General features: G+C 33.8%; 1 non-coding gene across 1 annotated transcript; it reads left to right on the top strand.

The window, feature by feature from the left end:
- Window positions 1-7,445: 7,445 nt before the first annotated feature.
- Trnah-gug lies at window positions 7,446-7,517 on the top strand. The gene has a single exon. It is a non-coding gene; the product is annotated as a tRNA-His (tRNA).
- Window positions 7,518-11,877: the final 4,360 nt, after the last annotated feature.

Raw genomic sequence — 11,877 nt, 5'->3', positions numbered from 1 at the left:
TCACTTTAGTTAAAGCAGAGAATATAAACCCTAATAATACTTAATTGCATTTTAGAATAATGAATAAAAATAACTATAACGAAGACGAAAAGTTAAATAAGTTGAAAAAAAATAAAGGAATAATATCTTTTTGAAAATTAGCTTTCATTATGTTCTTGTTAATTAAAAAAACAGAAAATTAAAAAATAATTACTCGTCAAGACGATTTAAACGAGCCCAAAACTCGATGAGATTGTTTCATTGCATAGTTCTTATGGTCATCTTTCAGCTCTATCATCAGATCAGCACAATGCAATCATAATATTGCATTGTCACGTGATTTACACATGTATGCATGATAAACATCGGGACAGGAGAAACTAAATAAAAGATTATATAATAACTCAACTAGAAATTTACCTTTAACGATACTAAGTAATAAAAATTTGCTACATAACTTTGAAAGAGGCAAATAAAATTTCAGACATGGAGAATGTACTCGAAAAGTAACAATAAAAGAAAGCAAATAAATCATAGAGCTTGCTTTGCGTTGTCCGAATTCGTACAATAGAGTAAGAGTCTACAAATCTTTTGACCGCATTGCTACATCAAAAGCGCTAGACAAATTTATGATCGCCACAAGACTATTTGGAGTTCGTAAATCACGCAAATTGAATTACGATGGGTCCGGTGGCGATTGCTACGATTTCGTACAATACGGTCAAATGAAAGACTTTTTCAATACACGAAATAGTATTCGCCCTTTTTAAAACATCTTAGAAAAATCTTAGATTAAAATAAAGGCAAAAGTTTTTTTGTATCGAGGATTAATAATATGAATAAAATACAAAATTATATAATTTGTTTAAACAAATTTTAGAAGGAAAATGTCAACGAGTTTCAAAAAGAAGCTCTTTTTTATTACTAATAGTTCAGAAATAGTATCTACAACGATTCTCGCAAAATGCTCAAGTTTATATGTTGACAACACAATATAAACATAAAATAACATATAGATTAACATTAATTCTACGTAAGATTATTAAGAGTGTTGTAGAGAAAGTTTGTAACACATACAGTACTAGAAACTTCCACCCATGTCTTACTTCTTACTAATATTATAAATGCGAATGTTTAGATGTATTGATGGATGGATGTTTGCTTGAAGGTATCTTCGGAACGAATCTTGATGAAATTTGGTATTGAGGTAGAGTATAGTCTGGAAGAATACATAGGCTACTAATAAAGTTTTTTTTTTAATTCCGCACGGACGGAGTCGCGGGCGAGAGCTAGTGTAAAATAATTTAATAAGAAAAAGAGTCATTTTAAAAATAACAAAATAGTAGTTGCAATACAACAAAGGACGTCTGGACTTGACAGATGTTTCGAGTCGTGCACGTCTCAAATGCAACGATTTTTATACTAAAACTGGAATAATCGCCGTGAGACTGAGTGCGCTTCCGTGTTGCCGGACTGGTTCTGGTTGGTAATAAAAATATTAGAAGTAACAATAAAACGGAACGGAAGAATTCATGAGAAACACAATCGTTCGTTTCTTATGAATTCTACCGCTTTGTTAGAAAAAATTCAAACCGAAAGAAGACTTCTACTTGGAATACTTTTAACGTGGAATAAAATCGTATAACATACTCGTAGTAGCTGAACCCGACATGCCACATACAATAACATAAAAAGTTGAGTCTTACTAATATTATAAATCTGAATGTTTAGATGGATGGATGTTTGTTTGAAGGTATCTCTGGAACTGCTTAACGGATCTTGATGAAATTTGGCACAGATGTAGAACATAGTCAGGAAGAACAAATAGGCTACTAATAAAGTTTTTTTTTTTAATCGCGCGGATAGAATTGCGGGCGACAACTATTATATTGATTAGACTCTGTAACTACTGAATCTATTTGAAAAATTACTTTATGGTGGGTAAGCTTAACTATCTCTGGGTGATATAGGCTACATACATTTATTACTAGACTAGCTTTTACCCGCGACTCCGTCCGCGCGGATTAAAAAATAGAAAACGCGGTAAAAATTATCCTATGTCCGTTTCCTGGTTCTAAGCTACCTGCCCACCAATTTTCAGTCAAATCGATTCAGCCGTTCTTGAGTTATAAATGGTGTAACTAACACGACTTTCTTTTATATATATACACTAGCTTTTTCCCGCGACTCCGTCCGCGCGGAATAAAAAAAAAGAAAACGGGGTAAAAATTATCCTATGTCCGTTTCCTGGTTCTAAGCTACCTGCCCACTAATTTTCAGTCAAATCGATTCAGCCGTTCTTGAGTTATAAATGGTGTAACTAACACGACTTTCTTTTATAATATAGATATAGATTTTTTAATTCCGCACGGACGAAGTCGCGGGCTACTGCTAGGGCTACACTATTAACGAATTATGGTCAAGTGATAAAAACTAAAATGTAATTTTTAATCTTTTAAAGAGTTAAATCTTATTTTATTAAATTTTACGGGTATTAAATTATTAGATAAACGTTTCCACCATAGATATTAACGCAATTGTTGCGATACAAGTCACTCCGGGGTAATGTTGGGGACGCACCCTTATCTTCGACAATGTGAGAATAAGTTTTGATACAAACTGACGTCTGTCAATCATGTTCAAGGTGAAATTCGCGGAGTGAATGCATTGCGAATTGAAAGAGAAACCGTAATATCCCAGCTTTGATAGCGATCGCACGACGATATCGAATTGCAACAAGGTTTTTTTGATGGCTTATACGATATAAATAACATCGTTAATGTGTTTACTGCATTATTTTATAACTTAGCTGTCGCTCGTGACTGTGACTCCGTCTCTAAAAAATAGCTTTTGGGTTCTTTCAGAACTAGTTCTATATCTATGGCAAATTTCATCTAGATCCGTAGGGCACTTCTGGACATACCTTCTAACAAACATCCAATGCATGTACCTAAAAGTAAAGTGAACATGTTTATCGTATTTCAATATTTATATCTTTTATAACTTTTTAGCTTTAACATCTTTTTGAAAATAAGCATGTTTTTTTTTTAAGTTTATGCAGCGACATTTTATTAGAGAAGTAAAATATACCAGTGGATTTTCAAATCATTATGAAAAGATCTAGCTGTCGCCCGCAACTATTCGCGCGGCATTAAAAAATACTTTATAAGTAGCCTATGCGTTTTTCCAGACAATGTTCTATAACCGTGCCAAATTTCATGAAGATCCGTTGAGCCGTTCTGGAGATACCTTCAAACAAACATACATCCATCTAAACATTCGCATTTATAATATTAGATTACTTGGCGTCATAAATAACATAAGAAAACCAAATATTTAAACAATAAAGAATTCGTTAAAATATTTTTGTCAATATTTTTTATTTTTATCCCTGTTGTAACATTCCAAATACACATTAGAAATATTTTGCAATTGAATTCTGAAGAGCATAGACAATTGAAAACCACAAAATTTATCAAAAAATACGAGTGTTATGGTTTCCTTATACACCATTCTTTGATATATACAGTCAATTTAAATTATACTTTATTCTTTTGTGTTAAGGTTGATATTGTAAGCGCAACTATAAAATTGTAAGCATTGAAAAAAAAAACAGAGTAAATCGCAAAGATAAACTAGGGGCGGATTAATTCAATTGTATTCAAAGACGAAGAAAAATATGTAACAGCTTTCATAAATATTTGAGTAAGGTCTTTTTTGTAATTCGTATAAACTCACGAAACGGTCTGAAGGCAATTTTTTTTAACATTTTCATGGGGATAAAGATATTTTGTGTGTAGTTTATAATAATAAAAAACCTCATCATAAAAGTTTTACATTTTTGTTAAATTTATAAGCTTTCATTCAATAAGATGAAAAATGCTTTATTTTAATAAGTTAAGAAGAAATACTGCAACTACTTTTACAGACTTATTCGTACATATATGCGTAGAACAAGCTTACAAGCTAGTCTTATCGAAATCTGTTTCGGTTTCCAATTAGTCTTTATTGCATTTGAAAGTGTTAAAGAATGTTCGACATGCATTTTATTAACATACTAGCTGTGCCCGCGACTTCGTCCGCGTGAAATTCTATTTTGGGTAGCATTTTTTTTGAGCTAATTATTTTATTTAACCAACGTGCTATGCTTTGATGTATGTAGAAGAAAATAGAAAGAGGTGTGCCCGGACCGCGCCAAATGTAGGTCCTGGGTCTCTGCCTACCCCTCTGGGTTACGGGTCGAGAATTATGTTGTTGTTGTTTTTTTACTTAAACTTATAAAAAATGCCAAAAAATATTAAACTTACAAAATATTCACATAAACATCTTCCCATACAAACTTTCATCCCCTATTCCGTTTTGTTACATTGCAACCTTGAGGGTAAAACTTTTACAAATTTCAAATGTCATATTTATTTATATCAAATCAGCAGCCTAAAAAATAAGTTTAAAGCTTCTAACTGTAAAAATGACGATACTTCCATACAAATTTCCACCCTCACTTTCAGCCTCTTATAACCCTTTTTTCGCGTTAAAAAGTAGGCTTTGTACTTCCTCAGGCTCTAGACTAAATATTGGTAAAGGTAACATCAAAACATATTAAACAAAACATTCACCAAAACCTTACATATTGCCTAACAAACTTTCATCCCCTATTGTTATTTAGCACTCTTGGGGGCAAATTTTTTACAAAAATTTAATTTCCTATTTATTTATATAGAATTAGCAACCTCAAAAATAAGTTTCAAGCTTCTAACTGTAAAAATGACGATACTTTCATACAACTTTCCACCCTAACTTTCAACCCCTTACAAACCCTTTTTCGCGTTGTAAAGTAGTCTTTATCCTTTCTCGGGATCTAAACTAAATATTTGTAACGGTAACAGCAAAACATATTGAACAAAACATTCAACAAAATCTAAAATATTCCCAAACAAAATTTCATCCCTAATTGTTATTTTGCACCCTTAAGAGTAAACTTTTTTCAAATATTGAATATTAATTTCTTTATATCAAATTAGCAGCCTCAAAAATAAGTTTCAAGCTTCTAACTGTAAAAGAAGGCGATACTTCCATACAATTTTCCACCCCCTCTTTCAACCCCTTACAACCCCCTTTTCGCGTTAACATGTAGCCTACGTCTTTCCTCAGGCTCTAGACTAAATATTGGCAAGGATAACAGAAAAACATATTAAACAAAACATTCACCAAAACCGAGCATATTGCCAATCAAAATTTCATCCCCTATTGTTATTTAGCACCCTTGGGGGTACATTTTTTACAAAAATTTAATTTCATATTTATTTATATAGAATTAGCAACCTCAAAAATAAGTTTCAAGCTTCCAACTGTAAAAATGACGATTATTCCATACAAACTTTCACCCCCACGTTCAACCCCTTGCAAACCCTTTTTTGCGTTAAAATGTGCCCTATGTCCTTCCTCAGGCTCTAGACTAAATATTGGTAAGGGTAATAGCAAAACATATTAAAGAAAACATTCAACAAAACCGAATATATTGCCAAACAAAATTTCATCCCCTATTGTTATTTAGCACCCTTGGGGGTAATTTTTTTCCAAAAATTTAATTTCATATTTATCTTTTACAAATTAGCCTTGAAAATAAGTTTCAATCTTCTACCTGTAAAAATGACGATAATTCCATACAAACTTTCACCCCCACTTTCAACCCCTTACAACCCCTTTTTCGCGTTAAAATGTAGCCTATGTCCATCCTCAGGCTCTAGAATATCTGTGTACAAAATTTCATTTAAATCGGTTCAGTAGTTTTTGCGTGAAAGCGAGACAGACAGACAGACAGACAGACAGACAGACAGACAGACAGACAGAGTTACTTTCGCATTTATAATATTAGTAAGGATTACTCGTATTACGTAAGTTCTTACTTCTCGATTCTGAAGATGTTTGTCTACCAAAATTGATGTCCGTAGAATGAATTACCATCTCACGATTCCATTTATTTTCACTTTCAAAGTTTACTTTACGTGTTTACATTATTCACGGTATTTTAAGTAATTTGAAAATGTTAAACCGGTATTGAGTTTAACTTAAATTTTTGACCACTTAGTTATCTTTGACAAAACAGAGATAATAATATGTTTTAAATCAGGATTTTGGTTTCAGAAATCTACGATAAGTTTTATATAGAAACCTTTGAGTTTTAACTAAAAGCAATGATTAAAATGGGACCTTGTATTCCTCAAGCAGTGGTACATAATGACGTTATTAAAAATTTGATTTACCTTTGCCCGAAGGAATTCTTACCTTCAATGTTTAACATTATAAAGCATACAAGGAAGTGAATGCGCTAATCCTGCATAATTTCTATCGGTTTGCTTCAGGCACAACTGTATACACGTATTTTGTGACGCGTAAAAGATTTCAACACATATCTTTGTATTGTTAAAAGACTTTTGAAATACCAAGACGCTGCAGGCAAAATGAGTTCTTCCGGATTAAGACCAATGATATTTTTTTTCAGGGGGGAATGCTTTTTGCATGCTCGCGGCCAGGGACGCGGTAGTTATGTGGGATTCTCTTCCGGATGGGAAGCATACCCACTAAACCCCTCTGTTCCTCCAACGCATAAGACCAATGATCTAAATAATATGACCCATCAAAAGAAAAAAGTTACACCTCTTATGGGATCCATTGCAAGATGTTACTCTATTCGCCGAATGGGTCGTAACATTAGTAAGTCTACGGATTTATAATACGAATCATAGACATCGTTAACTTTGTGCCTGTATTTATGTGTGTGTTTTTTTCTTTTTTGATTTTCTTTTTTTTGTGTGGCAATAAATGTTTTTTCTTTCTTTCTTTCTTTAACAAAGGTTTTACATCAGTTATCACGTGTAATGTTACATTTAACATAGTTACATGTTTCTTTTCTTTCTTGTTATCAGTAATTTTAATATGGTACAAAATGTAACGAAGAGTAACTTACATTAACATTTGGAAATAGAAAAATTGTACAATCCTCAACTCTTTTTTATACAATCTAAAAAAACTAACTCTTTTATTTAAATAAAAAATGTTATAAAATTCATAAAACGAAATTATTATTACATCAATGTAACGTGTGCGAAACTTCTCTGTACAGAAAAGGTTGAGTACAAAAGAACCGACAACAGAACCGGTCCGTTCATTATCTCGCTTTAGATGAGAAATTGGATTAGAGCGTGACATAAACAAGACGTTTTGAATGCATCAAGATGTATACGAACCGGCTCAATGTATCTTAGTGTCTCCTCTGCAGAAATAAACATACAAAAATATGTTTTCATCTTTCTTAGTGAATAACAGAGATACCAGTATGTTTTATGGTCTTTAGATGGAGGAAACTTGCGTTAAAATAAAACTATGTATTAAAAAATACAATAGATTTTTAACGGATTAAGTAAAATTTATTCAAGTATTTCGAATCAAGTTCCAACGCTCCGATAGCCGTGATCGTCTAGTGGTTAGGACCCTACGTTGTGGCCGTAGTAACCCAGGTTCGAATCCTGGTCACGGCAGTGCACCAACACTGTCGCGGCGGAGCTTAATTTTTTTTGGAAAATCAATTTTGCTATTCTTATTTTGTTTGACAAATCATTTTTATTTATCTTTTTAAAAATTATACTAAACTAAATTATACTATTTACATCAATATTAACGCTTGTATAAATTATTTTGATGCCACAGAACTTTTTTTTTTTAATATTCACTTTCTTTTATTTAATTATAAGCCTACCCCTACTTAGTACTTATGCGATAAATCTAAATTCATAAGAATTAAAAAATCAAATTAAGTCTGACAACCGCCATCTAGTGGAACAAGCGAGAACATCACGTACTTAGTTTCAAACTAAGCGTATGTTGTTACTGACATTTATACACAGATGGCGCTTTGCACCAATTCGTCGAAAACTAATAATAGTCAGTAGTCGACATAATAGATGGAGCTCGTTATAATAATAGTTTGTAAAGAAATCTGGAAAGTTTGTCCTTGCTAAAATCTAGAAAAATACACATACAATCAGTTCCATACTTTGTTTTGTCATTGTCAATCGAAATGATACAATAAAAAAGCCTCAATTGCGAAATCTTTTACGAAAAAATAACGTATTTAAGTTCGACTGTCAATCCAAGAAAAAAGTGTAAGAAATCCAGTCCATCATCAATCAGTAAGATGTCGGACATAATAAAAATGCATTAATTTTTTATCTGTGGACGTAGGTAATTTTCGTTACACAAGCACTCCACGCAATTCTTGTAGGTAAGGACAGAGGGATCAATTATGCATTGAATTTTACGCACCGTTGTGGAGAAAGGGGGAAAGGGAGGGAGGACTGGCCGAACGAAGCTTGTCATGAAATAGTAATGACGTAAGTAATAAGAATATTATTTTAGGATCACTTTCAGAACCCTTATCTAAATTGCAAAACCTAAATTAACCTTCAAAGGAGTAAAGTAAACGTTGGTAAAATTTTTAGGTTATATATTTTTAAAATAAAAACATTAATTAATATAAAGGTATACTTAGTATTCTGCCAATGAAAAATACTTATTTAAGTCTAAAAAAGTCTAGCTAACATACTCACATTTTTTATATTCACGTCGTTAATAAAAATATATATAAAACGACAGATTTTAAGGTCATTTTTAGAAAATACCGACGAATTGTAAGCGTGTGCTTCTATAGTCGAAAGTATTTTAAAATCTCGCGCATTATTCGTGAAATGGAAAAATAAATCCCTAGTGAAAAGTTGAGCATATTCGAATGAATGCAACGTCAAAAGCTCAGATTGGCAGAAGAGAACTTTTCTGCTATATTTTCGAACGCGTCTCAATCTTTCATATGAAATGTCGAATGCTTTATGTTCGTTGCACGATTGAATGGTTTTCTACAGTAGATCCATGATTTTTTGATGCTGCTGTAGTGTTTTGTTTTAATAATTTGTATAACTGTGAGTTTTCACTACCCAAACAGTCAATGTAAAACATATTGTTATCTGATACTGTGATAACTAAATTACTATGTTAATTTCGAAGGGCCTCTGTCTTTTGTTTATTCAAAAATTTGGATGGATGGATGAAAGAAATTCAAAGATTTTAGTGAAGTCAAGTAACCCGCACTGGGTCATCATGGCTAGTGACGAAGTCACCACTGTGTCGTCTAGGATGACCTGACACGGTTTAGGTAACTATTAAACGATTCTGAGAGTAACAGTATGTTGGTTAATGCTGTCATTTTATATTTCATTTTGATGATGACGTCATAACCAGGTAATGTTCGTGCAGGTCGTAAAAACCTCCAGCAGGGGAAGGGGAGGAGTCACCGCGGGTTGACTTCATTTCACTAAAACCTCTTTACTGAGGCGGATTTATTGCAACATATTTGCAGAATGTGGCCGCCGGTAAAAGCTTTCCCAGTTTCTGATGAAGTACAACAATTTATATTATAACAACTTAAATTGCTATCATTTTACTTTGTATACTTCTGCTGAGATATTACGTTAAAATAATTTAGTTAGACAAAATGTGAACTGAATTGTTATTTGTTAACGAAAATAATTGGTTGCCAACGAACTTTTCGTCGCACAAGAACACATAATCCAAGATATTTTTTTAAATCAAATGCCACTGGGATAAGACTTGTCTTATTTTGTTGTATTACCTTAAAGTTAAAGTAAATCTACATATATATAAGGGAGTTGTGTTAGTTACACTATTTATAACTCAAGAACGGCTGAATCGATTTGACTGAAAATTGGTGGGCAGGTAGCTTACAACCAGGAAACGGACATAGGATAATTTTTACCCCGTTTTCTATTTTTTATTCCGCGCGGACGGAGTCGCGGGTAAAAGCTAGTCTTAATTATAAATGTAATTTTCAATAATACATATATATCGGCGTGACCATCTTATAAAAATATCTCACTGTTGAAATTAATTAAATAACTCTTGTAAATACGTTCTTACAATCGATTAATTGATTAAAACTTCATTTATTGTAATTTTTAGATCTCATGAGTCAACTCAAGTCAACAACAACTCAAGTCTCATGAGGGTATAAATAAGAATGTTCCGGCGGCACAGAGTCAGTCTCAGTACGACCGCCGGAGTGTTCAGAGCTCTTTAAGGAGGCAAAAACTCTGCTGAGGAATATAAGGATATTCATCAAAGGCTGCGTTTCATTTAAGGATGAGCAATGCTAAAAATGATGTCAGTGGTGCTACCACCACTGACGTTGTGTGTTTCTCAAACACTTCGGGCGGTGCTCATCCGACATCAGAAGTGGGATTACAAGAGCTTTCAGCCCACGAATTCACTTCGGTAGCTCATCCGCCGCCTAATGAAGTAGAACAAAATTCTCAGCGATGATGGAGATGATGCAGAAGTTGTCCGAACGGCGCTCCACCCGCAGAAACAAAAGTCAAGATCAATGATATCTACCTCCCATCGTTTGATCCGGATACAAACGTCGGTGTACGAGAGTGGTGCCAGCACATAGATCAGGTAATCAAAGCTTATAACCTTAATGATTTAGACATCCGGATGAAGGTGTGTAGCCTGTTGAAAGGACGCGCCAAAATGTGGGTAGATGATTGGATGGTGACCACTTTTAAATGGGAGAACAGTTGACCGTATCGGCGGAGAATGAATCAACCCAGAATGAATTAACCCAAGAAGGTGATACTGTTTCAAATCAACCTCTTCCATCAACCTCTCGAGAAATACGTATGCTGATTATCAAAATGTAAGTACACATTTTATTACTATTAAACTACTACCATAAAGACCCTCCGAGATATCTACGAGACCCTACGAGACCCTACGAGACCCTACGAGACCCTACGAGACCCTACGAGACCCTACGAGACCCTACGAGACTCTACGAGACTCTACGAGACCCTACGAGAATCTACGACACTCTACGAGACCCTCCGAGAATCTACGACACTCTACGAGACCCTCCGAGACATCTATGAAAAATCTACGAGACCAATGTTCAGAACATTCATACTCATAACGTTCATGATTGTTTGTTTAGTAATTAATTCGCAACATACACTGTTGATTAACAATAGGTTACTGATTAGTGACAAGTTGCTTACAGATAGCGAAACTCAGAGAAATACTCTTCAATGATTACAGGTGAACAAACAGGTTTCTACGAGGCTGGTGCAGAGCGCGCACCGCCTGTCAGCATGGCCGTATCGGCGTGACCATCTTATAAAAATATCTCACTGTTGAAATTAATTAAATAACTCTTGTAAATACGTTCTTACAATCGATTAATTGATTAAAACTTCATTTATTGTAATTTTTAGATCTCATGAGTCAACTCAAGTCAACAACAACTCAAGTCTCATGAGGGTATAAATAAGAATGTTCCGGCGGCACAGAGTCAGTCTCAGTACGACCGCCGGAGTGTTCAGAGCTCTTTAAGGAGGCAAAAACTCTGCTGAGGAATATAAGGATATTCATCAAAGGCTGCGTTTCATTTAAGGATGAGCAATGCTAAAAATGATGTCAGTGGTGCTACCACCACTGACGTTGTGTGTTTCTCAAACACTTCGGGCGGTGCTCATCCGACATATACACTTTGAAATATACGACAATAATGACGCAAATGAAATGAGATTAATGATTATGTATATGTTCTTCAATAAATCGTTATAATAATTATAAAATGGGTTCGTTTTGCTTTAATGGATTCCGTTATCAGTCCGTTCGTTACGGTCTTCAATAAATTTTATCGGATATTTCTTTCGCAACTTTATATCTTCAAAACAATATTGAAAGAGTAAATAACGATGAAAGATTATACTATTAAAGGGAAGCGTTATCTTTAAAGTATTTTTTACCTTTTTATTATTTCATTTTAAT

The sequence above is a fragment of the Papilio machaon genome, chromosome 8, assembly GCF_912999745.1.
Source record: "Papilio machaon chromosome 8, ilPapMach1.1, whole genome shotgun sequence".
In the NCBI taxonomy this organism is placed as follows: Eukaryota; Metazoa; Arthropoda; class Insecta; order Lepidoptera; family Papilionidae; genus Papilio; species Papilio machaon.
The sequence above is the reverse complement of the archived record's forward strand: the minus strand, read 5'-3'. Positions and strand labels throughout refer to the sequence as shown.